This window comes from Zosterops lateralis (assembly GCF_965231275.1).
Source record: "Zosterops lateralis genome assembly, chromosome: 1".
In the NCBI taxonomy this organism is placed as follows: Eukaryota; Metazoa; Chordata; class Aves; order Passeriformes; family Zosteropidae; genus Zosterops; species Zosterops lateralis.
In genome coordinates, this window is record NC_139762.1 from 71,077,672 (window position 1) to 71,097,926 (window position 20,255).

Sequence of the window (20,255 nt, forward strand, 5' to 3'; positions counted from 1 at the left end):
CCCAGTTTTGGGTCATTATCAAGTAAGACAGAGGAAGAGAAGGCTATGAAAGAGAACAGGTATGTGGCAGAACTGCAGTGTAAGGATCTAATTGAAATCATCAGCAAAAAAATAGCACTAACACATTAGTTGGATGAGTCTTCAGGGGATAAAAATGAGAGGGCAGGACCTCTCACCCCGCATTAGGAGACTGTCATTTTCACTTTCCTTAACCAAGGAATGTTTGGAATTTCCTGCTTCTTCCATTGGAAGGGCTCATCTCACTGGGAAAGGCTGATTCCCAAATACTCAAACCCTTTTGCATTCCTGAAGGAGATTGTTTTTTGGGTTACTCATTCTGCCTTTCATTATATTTTTAATTGACACATTTCCAAGAGCTCACTATAATAGAATGCTGGCATTGGTAAGACTTAATAATGAAGATATTCTTCCTCATGAAGGACACTGGAAGACAAGTTCAGATGACCGGGATTTCTCCAGTCTTGCACACACGCACAGACACACACATATAGAGTGATGGCTGCAACCTCACTGCAACTATGAAGTCTTGATTAGGTAAGACTGTTTGAGAGAAATGTAACAGTACCTACTATTTTTTCTTTTACAAGAGATTTAAGATAGAATATTTACTATGATCATACAATTTTTATATCAGTTTGATAAACAGAATTTCCATCTTGCAACAAGTTACAGCATTTGGGATTTTTTCCCAATCAGGCTAAAACGCCCAAATAATATAATTTGTCTTTCCGTGGAGTTTTTAAAAATCAGTTAAAAAAGGCAAAAACTTTAAGTTCTATGGTATGATATGGGTCATCTTGAAGTTTTAGAAATAAAATGTTTAGCGTTAAGAAGCAAGAGGAGTGTGGTGATCTTGCTCCTTCACTCCAACTTCAGATGGCAACAACTGAGAGCTTATATCCTCGACCCACTTGTCTCCATCTACCTACGGATCCTTCTCCCCAGACAGAATTAGAACCTCACCAGACATGAGAATCTCATGGTGTGGCTGTTCCCAAGAGGCTTCACAACAATGCAACAACTCATCCCAATTACAAAATATATATGCCAGGCAGATTTTGCTCTGGAGCATTTTACTAGAAAGTCCTTTTTCACTATGAACATTTTCAAGTTTAACGAAAAACAGAAAAATACTTAATTGGACACTTTTGTGATCATATCTAGCTGCTTTTTTTACAACTTGCATTTTTGAATCCTTTGAATGGGACTATCAAGGCAGAATGGGACTATCAAGGTAAGAAGACTAGTATCAAGCTAGAATCTCAATGTGATTTGTAAATAAGAAAGGACTTTGAAAAGTGTTTGAGATGAATGTTTCTTCACAGCCTCAAGTTTTAAAAGTATGTTTTATAAGCAACTCTTTTCATAATTCTTTTTATGGCAATATTGATTTTAAACATTATTTTACACCTGGAAATCAAGCAGCACACTGGAACACTTTCCCATAAAACTTTCAATAAGGTAGAGACCTCGCTGGCAATCTGTGCAAGGTCTATCATGATGTATAGAATGACCAGGCCAGAGGGTGGTGGGGTCATCTTTGTAACAGAACAGTAACAATAAATTCATTTTAAAAAATACAGAGGCAATTGAGCAATCAAAAAATCAGTTGCTTACAACAAAGAAAACTCAGACATTCTGAGTGAAATGTATTCTCATTGCACCAGCATAACCCCATTGAAACCAGTGAGCTTGCATTATGGTATTAAAGAGCGGAGTAACAGAGACATGATGTTGTAAAAGCTTTTTACATCTTTCTTTGAATTAATGACATGGGTCATTGTCCTAGACACCAGTCTGTCCTTACATAGTAAATCCTGGATCTTTAAGATAGATGGGTTGTAATTAGAACTAAAACATGGCCTATGGGGAAAGATCTTTCCCCACTTAAATCACATTGTTTTCATTGCTGTACTGGTGTAAATGGTATTTTTATGTATTGTGTTCAGAAGAGAACTCAACTGCAATATTTCTTCTCTGCTGCTGAAATATTAGCATTAAAAAAGCAGTATTTTACAAAAGTCATATAAACACAGTGCTTCCAACACAATCAGTTTTGTTGGAATTATTTTACACCATCCTTCATCCTTGAAATTATATCCCTTCCTCTGTGGAATGTTTGAAAACTTAAAAAATTCTGAACTTATTTGAAGTAAGATTTAACAGTACATTAACTGGTAAAAAATCAAAGTACTTCTTTTTCTCCCCAAGCCCAGAAGAATTAATTTTGTTGCCACTAAAGAAGAACAGGCACCCAACTTTTGAACAGAAACTGACCTAATATTTCTGAAAACCCCGCATGCAATTAGCTTCTTGTAAGAGCCATCTTTCAAGCAGTCTTTTTCTGCCTCTGAACTCCAAAAGCTGCTCATGAGATCCAGCAAAATTAGGATATTAATAGAGAACCATTTATCAAGCTTGATGGGTTTGTTAGAGGCACACTTGTCTAGTTAACCAGCACTGTCGGGGTATCTTTTAAAGCGTACAATATTGTTAAGGGCCTCCTCATTATTTTTGCTCCAGGTCTTTCACAACAGTGTCTGTCCAGCAATGGAAGCAATGCTGGCCTGGGAAGTGGTGCTCAGACAGCAGAGGGTCTCCACAGAAATGGAGCCCTCCTTGGCTTTGGAGTGGTGTGATGACCTCGTCCCAAGATGCTGAGATGTCCAAAGGGGGGACTCCTGGTACAGCGGGGTTCAGTGCTGTGAGCATGTGGAGTCACTGGTGGGTGTCCACAGCAAAGAGTGCTGCTGAGCTCCTGATCCCAGGGACTGCAGCCAATTTCTCAGAAACTTTGGCCTAGGCTGAAAAGAGGAAAATGGCTGGTGAATTGGGATGGCAAATTCATGGTATGCGACTGGGAACCAGGCGCTGACTCCAGTGTTTGGTTTTTCTCTTGCCTTTCTCCTTGAGGTCCCACACTGTTCTCTGGGCTTGTTTTACCTTCACTCTGCCTTGCGTTCAGCAGCATTTTAGTTTTCAAGATATATTCTCTGCAAGCAAAAAAAGCAATTTTTTTTTCCACCACAAACATATGAACTTCAACCTTTTCCAGGAAAGGATTTCTCAGATCAGGGCTCCTTCTTGTCACTTTGAGACACAAATCACAATCTTGACCTCTTCATTACTAAGTGTGATTGCTCTGACAGGTCTTTTGTCTGAGCATTTTCTAAAGGCTTTGGTTTCCCTCTAAAACATGATGATTTTGAAATCTAAGCTTTGGCAAAACAGAAATGTGATCTCCCAGCTCTGGTATTTGGACTGCAAGCATTTCGAAGGAGCACTGTGCCCCGTATGTTTGTACTGCAGGAGGATCTGCATATTACTTAGCACCTGCAGGCACCTCTAAACCACAAATTATAACTAATAGTAGAAGTTTTATCTTTGTCTGGTGATTCAGTCTCAGAAACCTAAACATGGTGTATGCCCTCAAGCACTCAAATGCACTGTGTGGACAAAAGCTACAAAATCACTGTTGTATCAGTGGATTCAAAGCTAAACTCAAGCATTGCTCTTATCTAGGCATATAATCCCATCAGACTGTGAACCTTTGATTCTGGCAATAGGGTGTCCAACAGTGGCAGAAGTTGTGCTAAGGCTGGAAATGTACCCCACCCCATCTCTGACTCCTTTTTCACTCAGACTCACTTGGCTGTGCTGACAGCACTCATTTACTGGCACCAGTACTGCACAAACTTCAGATAAAGGAGCACCATTTTCTGCAGTCTTATTCCTTAAACATTTATTGTCACATCTGTGATTTTTTCTAGTTCCAGGGTTTTATATAAGACAGGAACATTGAGGTTATCTGATCGACTGATGTTGACAATACCCCACACATGGCAGAGGACAAGAGGATAAAATACTGTAAACATTGTGAATGCTGTGTCCTCCTCCTTTCCCTTTTTATTTCCTCCAAACATTACTGGAGAAGAATGTACTGCAAAGTCATAAATAAAGTATACTTGTCAGAAGCTATGATCTTAAAATATTCTAACGGTTTGTTTGTGTTCTCTCCATAAATTGTTTATTGGTCAATATGGACAGAATTTGCAAATGCATCCTCCTTTGCAGTTCACTGATATTATCTCCATTCTAAATACTTTCATCTAGTATTAAGCTTCCGAAAAAACTCCACTTTCTACCCATTTTTCCTTGATGAGAAATTTTCTAATGCTGAACATTTAATTACGCAGCATTATGTTACCCTGTGTTTCTTATCCTTAAGAAGATGGTGAGCATTAAAGGACTGTATGATTTTTAAAGTTACTATCAGAGGTAGGGTTATGTAGTTGGGGTGATGCTTTTTGAGTGATCTCCATCTACACAAAACAAATTTTAAAAAAATTAAAATCTCTGTAGAAAACAAGTTTCTAATTTATATTTTTACTTCCTTGTGTCATGTGAATGTTCTTCAAATAATAGGCCAACACTGTGAAATGGTACCCTGGTGAGTAAATTATTACACAAAGAAGTTTATCAAGGCAGTGATTTCAGTGTCTGAATAACCCATGAGCATACAGAACAGGAAAGATCTCTTTAGCCTGAGAAGACACCAACCTTTAACACAGAAAATAGACATTCTTCTAGCTCTCTTGGAGCCCTGCAAAGCAGGGTGGCCTTCCAATAAAACAATCATTCTGCATAGGGTGATATTTTATATCAGAAGTTAAGTGGTTCAGTCTCTCCTAGATAGTTCCTAAAGAGGCAAAAAACACCCCCAAAAACCAGTAGACTTAAAAATGCTTTTAAATGTATGTAATGGTTGATAGACTGACTTTTTACACCTAGTAAGTCAAATCTGTTACATTTGGTAATTGCATCTTCAATAAATAACTTGGTAAGTTCCCAGAGAAAAGAAGGCAATTTATCTCAAAAAAAACAAAAACAAAAACAAAAACAACTCCAGTTTTGGTCCACCAGCTCTTTGAGGACAATTTGGTAGGTAACTGTAACTACATGGGGAATTTGGATGCTCAGCGATCATTAAAAATAATGGGAACTTAAGTGTCCAGATCCTACAGCAGTTTCAGAACTCTTAGCCATGCTCTCCTGAGACAACTACTTTTTGCCCACTGCAAAAGTATTAAGCACTCAGAAAAGAAAGAGAACAAACTGCGTAAAACCAAAATGTCAGATGGTTATCTACGAGCATTTTACTGATGTTTTACTAAATTGACACAGTGAAGAAAACAGAACACCTTATAATTTATATTTGATACTGTAATTATTGACATTTCAACAAAACAAGGACTTCACAGCAAAGGGTTCATTTGCAACAGCATTAAAGTGATAAAAGACTTTAATGAGAACACATTTTTTGAGGCTAGGAATTTGTAAGAAAAAATTAACACCTACCTGCCACACAAGCATCTATGTTGTTCTACATAAACACCTGTACAGCCCAGTGGGGGATTGCAGAATGGAGCTCTTTCTCCCAAGGGTGAGAAACAAATGAGGTGGAGATAGCAAACAGTAGTAGGGAAAAGTTATTAGCTATACTGGGTATCACTGCTGTTAGCCACGGCTGATCCACTGCCTCACTAGCAGCCACCTATTTAGAAGGCTGTAATACAATGAGTCATTAATGGGAGCCTCTTCACTTGCCCAAAGCAGCAAGACAGCAAAGGAGGGCACTTGAAGAGCTAAATGGGCCAAACAAGCAAGGAAAACAGACAGGTAGAGACTGACAGCTCAGTGTTGAGCTGCCCTCTTTTCTTTCTCTCCTTTGCTTCCATTATTGCTTCTGTGCATTCGAATCTAGTCTCCAGTTCTTTTGTCCTGCTCTTCGTGCTGAGATGTACCCTGGGCAGAGACAGCAGGAGTCCACCTGGAAGAGTGGCTCCTCAACCACAGTGTATGTAACACAGTGCCTTTATCAGCACCACTGAGCTCATCCTCATGAAAATTCACCTTTCCCAAATCTATACTATTAAAAAAAAAAAAAAAAAAAAAAAAAAAAAAAAGGTTTAGCCACGGTTCAGACCAACATTTCCATACAACGGTTACATTTTGTATATAGGCCTAATATCTACGACACATTGCTGACAGATGCCTTTCTCTTGGCATATTGATGAGCTACAACCTGAAACCACAGGCAAATCTAGGAATATGATTTTTTTAACAACTTTTCCCCCCACTCCCACTATTCTTTACTCATCACAGAGACTTCTTGTGGGATCCAGATGCTGTTATTCCAATTCCTCTTTGTTACCACAAACTCCTTTGCTTTCTGCTATGCTCATTTACAACCCTATGGAACAGTTATTTTCATTCTTTTTGTATTAGTCTCTTTCCAAGCCAGAGCCAAATTCTATATTTGCCACCTATCAGATCTGTCCTTTTTTTGTCTCTGTTACTCTATGAAGACATTTGTCATTTCTTTCTGTCTGCCTCACTATACAAATCCTGTTTTCTTGCCCTCCTGCAGGTTCTCTCTCTGTTCAGTCTCCTCAAGGTTTTGTTGCTATTATCATCATTTTCTCTCAGCATGCTCTCTGTCCTCTTGAAGGCTGGTTTGACAGATCTTCTCTTGTCATCTGCTTGAAGGCTGATTTCAGCTCTTCCTTGCAGCACTGTGCCTATGTGCCTCCTCCGCTACAAGTGTTTAATGTGGAGCTTGTTCCACCAGAACTGCTCCTCGTGGCCCTTCCTCCTCAGGAGCGTCTCCAAGACAGAAGGTGCATAGGCCACAGAGCTGGTCTGATAATGTCAGTAGCTGACTGCTGCCTTTCCAACAGGCCTGGTAGCCCTTCCCCTTGTCATTATCAAGGATGTGCACTAGTCATTTGACAGGATCTCCTCTGGGTGTCCGTGGGGTGCCTAGAAAAGATGGTGTTTAACCTTGCTATTAGAATAAATTTACCAGCTTGTGCTCACTCCTCATGCATTCTTTGCATGGAGACTGTCCATTTCCATGTCACTTTCTGAAGGAGACAGAGCAGCAGCTCCTCTCAGGAGGTATGGTAGTTGTTTGCTGCATGCAGCCCTACTCTGCCATGGGAAGAAACTGAGTGTCCACTGTAAAACACACAGCCACCACTGATACACAGTCTTCCCATACTTCCCTTTCTGGGAAAGTACTTTTCTGCCCTTCATAGGCCCTTCACAAGGCCTGCAGATTTCCTCTTTAATTCTCTAGTCTCTTCCTTTAAAACATATTTTTGCTCTGAAGCCTTAATATATTACACCTGCAGGTCAAGTAATACATAATATTTACTTTAATGGTTAATGTCGTCCAGATTATGCATGGATTGGGGGATGCTTGGGGCAAAACTTCAAATTTTATTTGAAAGGAAATGCTTACTTCCATTAAGGAAGCTCCCCTTTCCAGAAGTCAGTCTTCTAGTTCACACAGGGAGTCACCATAACTTCACCTCTTAAAGCCTGTCTCTCCTCTTCAAAAGCATCTCAAAATTTTAAAAATAGACTAATTTCAGCAATGGGCTAAGCACATAGAAGGTACTCCATAATCTAGTGAAGTACCTATATTATTCTTAAGAGATTTGCCAACCAGCGATCTACTACTGCTATTTTAATTTATGTTACATCGTGATTGCAATTCTAAATTAAACTCATATAGGCAAGAAAATTTATAGTTAAGCCTTTCTGTCAATCCTTAACTTTCTTTGCAGTAACAAAGTGACATATTGCAAGGGCTCTCAACTATGTCTCACAATACCTAGGCATGTACAAAGGTTAATTAATGTATTGGATTTGAGTGACAAGGGTTTGGTAGCTGTGAGGATACAGGGGTGTTTATGTGAGAGCTGCCAGAACCTTCCCCCATGTCCATTAAAGCCAGGATGGACCCACTGCTGACCAAAGCTGAGCCTATCAGCAACGATGGCACCACCCCTAGGATAACTTTTTTAAGAAGGGGAGAAAATACTCTTGTGTAACAGCAGCCAGAGAGGAGAGTGAGAACATGTGAGAGAAACAGCTCTGCAGACACCAAGGTCTGTGAAGAAGGAAGGGAGCAGAGATTCCTCTGCAGCCCCTGGTGAAGACCACGGTGAGGCAGCTGTGACCCTGCAGCCCATGGAGGACCCCACATCGAAGCAAGGGGATGCCCAGAGGTGGCTGTGACCCCCATGGGATGCCCATGCTGTAGCAGGCTCCTGGCAGGACCTGTGGATGTGTGTAGAGAGCCCATGGTGAAGGATATGCTAGTAGGATTTGTGATTGATCCTGCAGGGGACCTACCCTGGAGCATTTAATGAAGAACTGCAGCCCATGGGGAGGACTTGTGTTAGAGCATTTTGTGGGGAACTGAGTCCTGTGGGAGGGACTCCATGTGGGAGCAGGGGAAGAGTGCCAGGAGTCCTTCCCATGAGGAAAGAGAAGCAGTGACAAGGTATGATGAGCTGACTTCAGCCCCAATTCCCTGTCGCCTTGTTCCACGGGGAGGCAGAGAAACTGGGAATGAAGTTGAATCTAGGGAGAAGAGCTGTGTAATAAATTAAATTGATTTCCCCAAGTTGAGTCACGCAGAAGAACTCAGCCCCAGTGTGCTCTCTTTCTGGAAACTCTTAGCATCTCTTCGACTACGCTATTGGGCAGTGCATAGCTCAACAGGGCAAACCCTACACCTTTTGGTGAGTGCTTGTTCCATTGGGCATCTGCACAGAAGCAGGAAGGGCATCAGTCCTTCTGAAAAAAGGGAAAATATTTTACAGAAAGGTCTTACTGAGAAACAAATCTACGTATTTTCCCCAGGGGCCCCATGGCAGCCCTAGCCAGCTCTATTTCTTCCCTCTTTGGTGAGGACATGAACTAATGGCACAAGAGCACAAGAGCATCCCAATGCTGTCACTGCTAGAAAAACCAGAAGATGACACAAATGGAAAAAAGGAGAAAACCAAGAGGGAATTTCAGAAGGCAGCCTTCTGTGTATTACCCAAATATCCCTCTGTTTCACTGGTTCCATCTTAAGCTTGGACTGGTTGTGTTTTGGGGCATCAACTCCTGAATGCTCAAGTTTTTGAAGGGCCATTTTAAAAATCGTCACACTCAAACAGTTTTAACATACAGAATGAATTTAGTAGTGTACCTTGAATTTATTTTTTAGCATATGAATTATACTTATGCTTTTCAAAGCAAAAGAAGTAGTTTAAAAATTGGAACTGCCTGTGACTGCATGAAATGCTCCTTTCATCCATTCATTCTTTAAATGAGGACCCGACTCAACTCCTTCACAACAGTTACGGTTTCTCAAGTCTGCAAACACTTTTCAAATGTGGGCTCTATCTTTTGGAATGCCATCAAGACATGCTTGCTAGTGTTGTAGCTGGTGAATTTTAAGTGTTTAGCTTTCAGATGAAATGTATGTAACTATGTTAAAAATTCCTCTGAAAAAAGTAGGTCTTATACATGCGTTGCTGTCAGTTTTCACAGTTCTATCCTTTTTTTAATTACCCAAGGCATTCTGATTACAGAGCTACAAAGTAATCTATTTAAAGCTGGGTTTTACAGTGATCTAATGGGCACAAAAACCATATGGAATTAGAAAACATTTACTTCTCTTCCCCTTCTTCTTATATTGCCAAATATTTTTAAATCAAACTTGTTTTAAAAACAAATATTCCCAGGGTAAGGACTTTCATATCAACTTCTGGTTGTTTCTGTTGAATTAGAAACCTCTGGCAATTTTTTTCCTACTGAAATGTAAATGATGACATATCGTTAACTAGCAGCATTACACCACTGAAATACTAGGATGTGTCTTGCTTGCCTCAAACTTCCCTTTTCTTAAGTGCAATGCCTTAGAGGCAGCAGTGTTTAAATGGTACAAAGTACTCTACTAGTACCAGCCTGAATCTTTATTTAGGAGAACAAGCTCCACATTCTTCCCTGCTAACACAGTATATGGGCATGTTCAGCTCCTCCATAAAACACACTCATACACTATTACTGTCTAACCCAAGGTACAGCACTGACATGACAGATTCATGTTCCCAGCTGTGACAGAAGGGCTCTTTGACAATGCCACAGTGAAAGCCCTATTAAGAAAACATGTGCCGGACAGTGCATCTGATGAAGTTAAATGCTATAAAAGATTTTCCAGGTGTTAATGAGCTGCACGAGTAGAATGAAAATGAGGGGGATCCGAGAGCATGGAAATTCTCAAGGAGCAGGACTCAGGCTCTCAGAGAGACGGACAAACAGCGCTTTATAAGCACCACTGGCCACGCTCTGCACCTGACCACACGAGGTGATGAGCGACCCCGACTATTCACTGGGGGAACTGTTCATTGAGGATCGTTTGCATGGGAAAAGACAGACTTTCATGTCTTCCTGCAGTTTACTACATCCTTTTTACTTTGCTCTATTTGGGAAAAAGCAGTAGTTATTTTCCCCTTTTAAAGCTTTTTTTTTTTTCCTTCTAAAGAGAAGGAAAACATTATGCCTGTTGCTTCTGGGTTTTAGTTTTATGAGGGATTCAGCTTGACACAGTGTAGATAAGAAATTGTCATTTAGTTCATGTTAAAATATCACTACTTAGAGTTTATGTTCTAAAGGACAGACATACAGTCTGTTGCACACTTTGAAACAGCAGAAGCTGAAATTTTTCAAGGCAATGTTGAGGCCCAATATATATTCCTTTAAGATAGGTATCAAGTCCTACGTATGGGCTGCCCTGAAAATTTCAACCACTGATACTTCAGAGTATATGCATATGTTATTTTGTACAACAGCCACCTACAGGAGAATTGTTTATTCATATAATCTGTTGACTTAAAAAAGATTGTTTCATTTCTTTAGCATGTGTGAATTTTATGGTTACTCTCCTCGAGGAGATAAGTTTTGTTTTATCTACATATGACAGGTACAGTGAGGGAAGGCTGCAATGCAGATTTTTCCATACTGTTGTGACCACAGTCTCAGTCTTAATCCTGGCATACAACTGTATCTAGGAAAAAAAAAAAAAGATGATTTTGTCGCCATGCTAATTTCAGCCTGATTTTCTGAAAAGGGGAAGAGAACCAATGGAATGTCTCCTCTCAGAAGCTAATTTAGAACCACCCGTTTTATTTCCCACAGAAAAGTCAGTACTATTTTATCTTCCATTTCCAATCTAATATCCCAAGTTGTCTACCCACTCTTCCCCCGCCCCAACAGAGTTACTTAAATTAACTTGGAGCACTAAATTTTCTTAAAGGCATAAGAACACTAGGTGGAGAGAATAAGCAAACCAGTGTAATAAGACATTGACACAGATTTTTGAAACTCATGTCTAAAGGGTTAAATTCCTCTGGCTTGCCAGGTGTTCTGTGCAAATGTTGCATTCATACAATGTAGTATCTGACCATTTAACCATATGTCAAACAATCTTTGCTATGACAACCAGATGTAGACATTGCTACGGAATGAAATTATCATTTTATTAATTACCCTTTAATTAGTTGATACAGGAGAGAACATGCAGTAATTTAGTTATAATTGGCCTGACGGAGACTCAATACTTAAAGGGATGGAATCTGTTTGTAAGACCACTTGTTATGAATAACAATTACGTCCTGTGACAATGCAATTTTATTATGAAGATGTACTATGCATTTCAAACAGTATAAGTTAGTATTAAGGCTAGGTATAATATAGTATCCAAGATTCTAGCTACAATTTGATGGAAAATATTTTCCTTGAATGAAAGTGTGTAATCCTCTGTGTTATAACAATGCAAGAAAGATCCCTCAACAAACTCACTGTGACGACCAAAGTGTGTTTTCAATGCATTTTATTACAGAAATGAGGAGCCACTTACACTTCAACTCTTCTCAAAGTCTTTTTAGCAATCTTCAAATTGTTCTAGACATTCTAGACATGGTATTTGTGCAAGAGTACACCACACAAATTGTTTGAAACACTCATTGACAAAATACTGTAATCAGAAACTTGAGCAGAGTCTCTTATGTAATGACTAGTCACCACACTTTTTGGATTTTTGTAAGAAAGTGGAATATCCCTAGATTTCTCAGACTACATAGGTGCAAATAAAGTTAGCAGCATCCCCCTCTAGACTGTAGCAATAGGTAAATGTCTTTCAGCACAGATTGCTGTTAAATCAGGAATACTCTTCACAGACTGAGTATTGAGTATCACTGTAGTAGGACAGACTACATTCAACAACTTAATAAAAATGCTTGTAAAGTGGATCTTAACATTGGCCCTTATATACTCAGTTGTCAAGAGATTTTTTTGCCATTCTGGAGCCATTATTCTGTCCTTGCTCTTCTAAACTCTATGACCTGAGAAAAGACTGCAGTGTTTTATATTAGTTTTGTACTTTCAGATGGACAACATGCCTCATGTTTTTGCCTCTTGTCTTTCCACAAAAATCTCAGAAAGTGCAGGTCAAAACCTTCAGCAAACACAGCTTCTACAAAATACAACAAATTGTTTTACTTTTCAGAGCTGAATGAAAGCTCCCTCCTGTTTTTTCTTGTGATGGGTAGCTCCTAGTTTTCTGCATATGCCTAACTGAATTACTTTTAAAACCTTGCCCAATTGGACATGTTTATTAATTTCTTTGCGTTGGATGTGCAGGCTATGTAGATGTCTCCAAGCCAAATGAGTCTTTCATGTAACTGTTGTAAGGTTAAGAAAATTATACAAATGATAAGTCTTTCTCCTTTACCATTAGACTTTGAGAAATCCTTCCACCTCTCTTAAATGACTATGGACTGCTTTCAAAGTTGGTTTTTCTTTCTCTTTTTAAACACAACATCCTTCCATTCTTTCTGATGGTTAATTCACTATTATGCTTCTTTAGCACAAATGTGTGGATACATATATATGGAAAAACATATTATATAGGAAAGCAAAACACCTTTTGCCTAGGGTGCCATCTTCCAGTTAATATCAGTAAGTCATATTCTGTTGCTTATAAGTGCATCTTGCTCAACAACTTATCACCACCTTCAGTACAAACACTCGCAGGTTGTAGCTTCCTGCTGTGTCACAGGGAATAGCTAACACAGTGCAACAAGAGATCATTTCATTAGATTACCATGAAAGAATCACCGCTGCAAGGAACTTGAGCTGAGCAGGGACAAAATCACAGTGTTAAAAACTCGAAACAGTTTGCCATTAAAGCCTTGTGTGACTGCTTGAGAAATGTCTTAGAGCAGCACAAAAGCTGGCACCATTAGTTTTCATCCCTGCTGAGTTGGCAATAAAGTGCAGACATAAGTAAAATGCATTAATTGGTATTAGTCAATCTAGTTAAGATGTTCATTCTCCAGGCATCTTCAGACTTCATTTCCATAAAATAGGATTTCTTTAAGTCTCATAATTTGATTTTGTCCAGCCCAAAATGATATTGACACAGTGGCAGCAAAAGCACAATTACACCCCAGCTTTACAAAGGTGTTCTCTATCTAAATAGACTGGGACCCACGTGCTCCCAGTTTCACACACACACAGAGGAAAAAAAAGCAACCCACATTAAAAAAAACCCTGCAGAAGAGGAAAAACTGATGCATTTTCCTATCATTTTCCTATTGCTATTTTTCCTCCCTTTCCCCCGTATTTTTCCTACTGTGCACTACTGATTACTGCACTTTAAGATCAGAATGAACAATTAACTGCCTAATTATTCCAGTCACACCAAGCCACAATGAAATCTTTATTCAGTGTTTACAGCAATCTTTGGCAGAGACTGTCTTGCTGTTTTTAAACCAAGAAGAACTGCTCCCTTTGGCTCCCTTCAGCATCAGCTGCCTGGGTTTCAGAGCTGGATGCCAATAATCAGCCTCCTTTTTCTATTCCAAAGTGGCTATTTTTTTTTTAAGGGTGAAAAGACCTATTCTCATCAACTCCCCATATATTCTGCCTGATTTATGTCCCAGCCACTGGGTCTCTTCCTTCCGTATCTTTTACCATTTGTGTCCCCCCGCAGCCCCTTCGCGCCGCTCCCGCAGCGCCCGCCGAGCCCCGGAGCCCCCGGGCACCCCCAGAGCTCCTGGACACCCCCAGAGCCCCTGGACACTTCCAGAGCCCTCGGACACCCCCAGAGCCCCTGGACACCCCCAGAGCCCTTGGGCACCCCCGGACAGAGGGGGTTCTTCCTCGGGAGGCGGCGGGTGGGATAATTTCCAGCTCCGGCTGTAGAGCATCCACACACATCCACGCACGCACACCTTCGCCCATAGTTTTTTTTTCCTCGCACTGCCGAAATCCCGGAGGAGGCTCCCCGCCCCGGGAAAGTTGCAGGGAGCCGCTCCATGCCCTGGCGGCTCTTTCTGCCCCCTCTCCGCCCTGCTCCCCTGTCCCGATGCTGCCCGGCTCTGCCCGGTCCTTGTCCCAGCCAAACTCCAGAGCCTCCAGCTGCGGGCTCGCCCCGTCCCCGCCGCCTCCTCCTCACCCTCTGACTGTGTCTGCACAGCCACGGGGTGAGGGAAAGAAGTAAAAAAAAAAAAAAAAATAATAGGAGGAACGATTAAGATCAGAAGAATAGTGAAACCCTAAGAGAAAAAGGAAGAAAAAGTAAAGGAGAAGAGAGGGAAGAAAGAAAAAAAAAAAAAAAAAAAAAAAAAAAAAAAAAAAAAAAAGGAAACAAAATAAAGAGAATGAGAAAATAAAAAGGAGAGGGAGAAAGGGAGGGAAAAGGGAAAAAAGCAGAAGAAAAAGTCGGCGAAGCAGAGGTCGGGTTACCTTGGAGTGTGGAGAAGCTCACGACTGCCTTCCCGGCCACGGGACTCCCCTCCTCCGCCGGGTCGCCCCTCACATCCCGCTCCGCGCCGCGGAGGGAGCTGCGCTCTCCCGTCTCGGGCTGCGGAGAGACGCCGGGGCTGGGGGGGCTGTGCGGGGCCGCGGGCGGAGGAGGAGGAGGCGCAGGAGGAGGAGGAGGAGGAGGAAGGAGCCCCGCGGCCGCCCCGCTCCCCCGAGCTGCCCCCGGCTCGGCTGCCCGCGGGTACCGCGGCGGGTCCGACCTGCGGGAGGCGATTGGCGCCGGGAGCTGCGCCCTCCCGCGCCGCCCCCGCCCTCCTGCCCGGGGAACCCCCGCCCCGGCTACCGCCCCCGGGCTCCCCGCACCCCGGCTGTGGAGAGCAGCCCGGGCTCCCCGCACCCCCGGCTGTGGAGAGCAGCCCGGGCTCCCCGCACCCCCGGCTGTGGAGAGCAGCCCGGGCTCCCCGCACCCCCGGCTGTGGAGAGCAGCCCGGGCTCCCCGCACCCCCGGCTGTGGAGAGCAGCCCGGGCTCCCCGCACCCCCGGCTGTGGAGAGCAGCCCGGGCTCCCCGCACCCCCGGCTGTGGAGAGCAGCCCGGGCTCCCCGCACCCCCGGCTGTGGAGAGCACTCCGGGCTCCCCGCACCCCCGGCTGTGGAGAGCAGCCCGGGCTCCTCTCCGCCGGCAGGTTACAGCTCGGGGGGATCCGAAACGCGCCGCCTTGGCCGCGAGAGGATGGGCTGCTGCTGAGGGAGACCAAAAGTCACACCGGAGAAGGGAAGCGGTCCTTTATTTAACTAAAAGGGTACGAAGATGAAAGCTGAATTTCTTTGGAAGGCTCGCTTTTAGTTAATAAACGTGCTGAGATTAATGTCAGAGCTACTTTTATGAGGGCAAACAGTAGAGTTTCCTGGAGGGTTTGTGTAAGACTTTGAAAACCAAACAACCAAATAATAAAGGGGTTTTATATCCACCTTCAGAGATAATTTTAGTGTTCATAAAAGCTGCCGGGCTTGCTGAAATGCTCCCCATCCACAGAACAACAACTGCAAAGGCAGTGGCAGGACAAGGCATCCTTTCTGCCAACTAATTCGTCTTGATCTTGACCTGGAGCAATCAGGAGGGCAGGTATTTCTTATTCACCATTCCTGTGCTGGCCTTCATCTTTCTGCACAGAATGGGAAGGCAGCAAACTTGCACCAACTTTGATGATGTGTATGCGTGAAAAAGAGAGGGAAACTTGCCCACTTGGGTATGAGAAGGTTATTACCTCTCTAATAGCTCCCTGTAGTAATAACTCCTTTTTGCTGCCAGCACACAGCCCATTCCCTGTCTCAGTTAAATTGGTAAATCTCAAGCAACTCCACTAAGCAGAGCTGTGCCCCATCAGTCTGTGGCCAAGCCGGTGAGTGGCAGTAGGAGACTTTAAATCTCATTATCGATTACCTGGGGCGCTGCCAGTCCCTCAACAATTAGATCTGGAGATGAAGATTCAGATTATACAGTCAAGATTTGTTTTGGGTGGGTTTTTTTGTTTTGTTTTGTTTTGTTTTGTTTTTTTTTCTCTCCAGATTTGCGCTAATGATTATTTGCAGAACTAAGGTCTCACTGGCTAGTTTTCTGGCCCTGCATTTTTCATATTGATCGTAACATAGTCATTTCAGCATTACAGAAGAAAAAGGGCAGTCAGATCTCTGGAGAGAAGTTGTTGGAAGTTTGAATGCTGGCAAAGTGCCCAAAACAAATGATGAATTACAGCTATGAAAAATGAATTCTTGGGTGTGTTGGGAAGTCATACAACATTCTCCCAGTTTCCTCTGTTGCATGTTCATCTTTGAGCTCATCCTTGAGCTGATGGAACATTTTTAATGTAACAGTTGGAGGAGGCAGGAATGGCCTATATCAGCATTACTGATCAGCCACAGAGACTCAGCACACTTCTGACAAAAATAAGGCAAAACCCTCGGTACCACTTTTCCCTAATACTAGGACAGAATACTTGTAATAACCTCTGGAAAGTTATCAGTACACCATTACTGCTCGGAGTATGATTACAAGAGCAATGAATGCTTGCCAGAATTGAGCTGGTTACTGAATCAATGAACTTACTTCTTGTAGTATATGCACACATCTTCATTCCTCTGCTTCAAGATGGTATATTTGGAATAAGTCTTCCAATCTTAAAAGCTAAAGAGATGCCACTTGAAAAGTTTGCATTTCAGTTTGAGTGTAGTTGGTGAGTTTGTTTTTCTTCCCTGAAGTTGGACTGTAGTAGGGGAAAAAAAGTCAGAATAAAATACATATGACAGCTTTAACATAATGGCAAGTCTAATGGATGTCCTTTGATTATTTCATGTACCACAATACCATGAAATTAAAACACAGTACTGTCTATCGTTTAAGTTTATAATTTAGGATTAATATAGTAATGCAGCACTCCTATATGACACAGAAAACACAAGAGAGTTCCATGATACACAGAGTAAGCACTAGATCAAATCCATGTATTTAATAAATGAACTCTGCAGTTTCACGCACAGCCAAATGGATTATCCAAACATTGTGTGTACTAAAGCAGATGTGGCTACACACTTTAAATTCTGTCTCACGTGTTGTCTTCTTTCACAGGGACACGATTCAGTAATATGCCCATGACTTTTCTGAGACCTGTGCTACACAGTAAAATAGGAGTAACTGACATTTTCACTGTCTCACTCTCCCCTCCCCAGTACAAAGCAGAATCACACAATCTGAAATTGGAATTAAGGGAATGTGGCAAAGAGTGTGCTCATCAACTCACCTGTTGCAGCACTGCATGTTTTCAACCACCAGATTTTTCAGGAAAAATGAGAGGTTTCAAACATTCATTTGTGAAATGCACATGGAGAACAGGTGGATGAAGAAGTGCCTCACCTGCTTCCTCAAAAACATGAAATAAAACTAAAATTAAATTTAAATTAAAAAAACCAGAATCTAATAATTAAACCTTACATGAACCATAAAAATCAATCGTTGAATCTAGAGCATTTATTAAGCTTAGTTGTGATTAAGTGTCCCTACATGAAAGAAGTGAATCTTTCCTCTTCATTACTTGAAGTTTTCCCTGCTACTATACTATACAAAATTCTAAAGCCATATAGAGTAAAAACAATAGTAGAAAATGCAGCATGCTGAGTTGTTTTAAAATTTAGAGGCTTTCTGAGAGATGAAAGAAGCATTTTGCTATCACTGTTTGAACAAGAGAATTTTGTATGCTGCGAGGTATTTACACTGTTCTCCTACAAGAAAGACTTTGAAGATGAAGCATTATATATGGGTATTGTTTATGTGTTCATATAGCTTTCTGCTGTGCAGGACTGAAACAAGACATGAGTTACAAGTTACCTAAATGACAGAGGTGAAGGAGCAAGAGAGGAGAAAGCAGGAAAACAACTATTTTCCACTTTCATGTTATTGCATGTTGTACAATACAAGCTTTTATGTTTCCCTCTCATACCCCTGCCTCACTTTATCCAGCTCTGTTCATTATTCTTCTGACAAGAAAAGAGGGTTTGGATTTTGTAGGTGTGAACTGTGTGGTGTCACTTTAGAGGTGGCTAACAAGAAACACTCACTCTTTACAAATACTACTATATTTGCACCAAGAGATGTTAGAGAAATTGATATGATGGAATTTTTGTAGCACTTCTGTGATAAAATACTGGGTGTTTATTTAACTGTTGATTTGCTGTTGTAGTTAATTGCAACTTAAATTGTATTGGTTTGTATTGTGCAATAAATCACAGCTTTTTAATATACAACATTTGTTAAGGGCACTGTACAATCTATTTGAGAAGGCAAAAAAGTGAATATTAACTAAAAATTATTCCATATGCCAAACAATAAAATGGAATCCATGACCCATAAGCAGTAAGTTTCCAAAGCAGTAAAACAATATCGCACAGTGCTGAAGAAGTGACATAGCAAGACAATGCATCTATAACAAGAATAGTGAAAGGAATATGTGAGGTCATAAAGTCACATCCATCTCTGTAAAATGTTACTAAACCAGTAATAGGAATAGCTTTCAAGTTGTCATGTCCACAGGGAAGAATTTCAGCTGTACTGCAGCCAAGAAAGCCCAGAATGTTACATGCTGTAATGGTGAAACTCCTGAATGCTGTACAGTCTGTTTAAAAAGCATGTATGCATGCAAAATCTAGTGGAGAACTTAATAAGACTTCAACACAGGACACAAAGCCATGTATTTGGCTGTACCTGTTCTGTACATGTATACAGATGTACCCCAGAACCTCTCATTCAGCAGGCTCCAAGACATGACCTTCTCTGTCATCTGCTTTTCTTTTGGCCTTCACTCTTCTTTTCTCCCAAGGAACCAGTGATGGATCCCCAAGCCTTGCTCGGGAGTAAGACCTCATTTTAATCCTTCTCAAGGGGTTATGTGAGCTTACCATTGTCACAAGACTTTGTGAAGTTTTCCTTCCTCAGAAAAGAGGGTTCTCCTCCCTCTTTGCTCTGCTTCTTTTCTTGTTTTGTCTTAGTCAGTTGATACAGTGATTTACCTCCTGTGATTCTTATGTAGGTGGGGAAGGCCAATCTGACATGGCTTTCTTCTTAATCATCTTTTCTTCTATATTCATTAAAGAAAACCTTATTAAAGTATATATTCAAATCCGGTGGCTGTCTGGAAGTACAGCCTTGTTTTGGGCTATCTTCTGCTCTTTAAATTAAAGCCTTCTTTCTCAATGGCTGTTCATACAGAAGAGATTAAATTGGATATGGTGTTCTATTTCTGCTAAAAAGACCATGACCATGGTCTACTCCATCAATGTCTTCAAAAAAGTAATTTGTTGTCTGGAGTCATTCAGGAAAATACTCTCTTTTTTCTCCTGCTGAAAGATGCATCAGCTTTTCCTTCACGAAAGTCTTTAAAACTCCACAGCAGTGGCAGAGAATCCCAAGAGTAGGAGTTTGCTCTGGACTTTATTAATTTAGTTTGAAACCCGATTTGGTTTCAAGACAGCAGCAAGAAATTTCACTGAGTCCTATCCACATCTCAGAATGTCACCTCAGATGGAGGGCACCAGGAGACCTGCATGGCTGGAAGCCTCAGAGGCAGCTGCCAAGGAAACTGCCATGTCATCTTGGCCTTGACCTGGTCTCTCCCTGGCTGCACCATTTCATTTCGCATATTTTTATCAGGGCATGTGGAATTTCCAAATGAAAACAAATGAAAAAATACACACAACTGTATTATTACAACCCTACCTGCTCTTAACAATTTTTCTCCCACAACATTTCTAATGGAATACTGATGAGCAAATTTTCTGCTCTTCCAGGCATTTACTAAACCAATCCCAAATATCTCTAACTGTACCACTTAGGTAAAAGGAGTGAATTATTTGCTGTGGTACCTGTGATGGACAAATCACAGGTAAACAAGGAATTGTCAAATTGCTAGACATACCCTGGTCTGCAGTGAGAGAACTGTAGGTAATGAAGATTATCCTCTTGCCATGCATGAAGACAGGACAGGGGCTAACAGAAAAAAAATAAAGTGAAGAA

At 41.4% G+C, this 20,255-nt stretch overlaps 1 protein-coding gene and 1 long non-coding RNA gene across 2 annotated transcripts in view; both read right to left on the reverse strand.

Annotated features, from left to right (window-relative positions):
- CDH20 (cadherin 20) overlaps positions 1–15,267 on the reverse strand; it is a 118,596-nt gene extending 103,329 nt beyond the window's left edge. The window contains exon 1 of the mRNA XM_083856909.1: positions 14,677–15,267. The gene's annotated coding sequence lies outside the window, so the exon portion shown is untranslated. The remainder of the gene's footprint in view (positions 1–14,676) is intronic.
- Positions 1–20,255, reverse strand: part of LOC310908529 — a 470,346-nt gene that overhangs the window by 280,382 nt on the left and 169,709 nt on the right. The window lies entirely within an intron of this gene.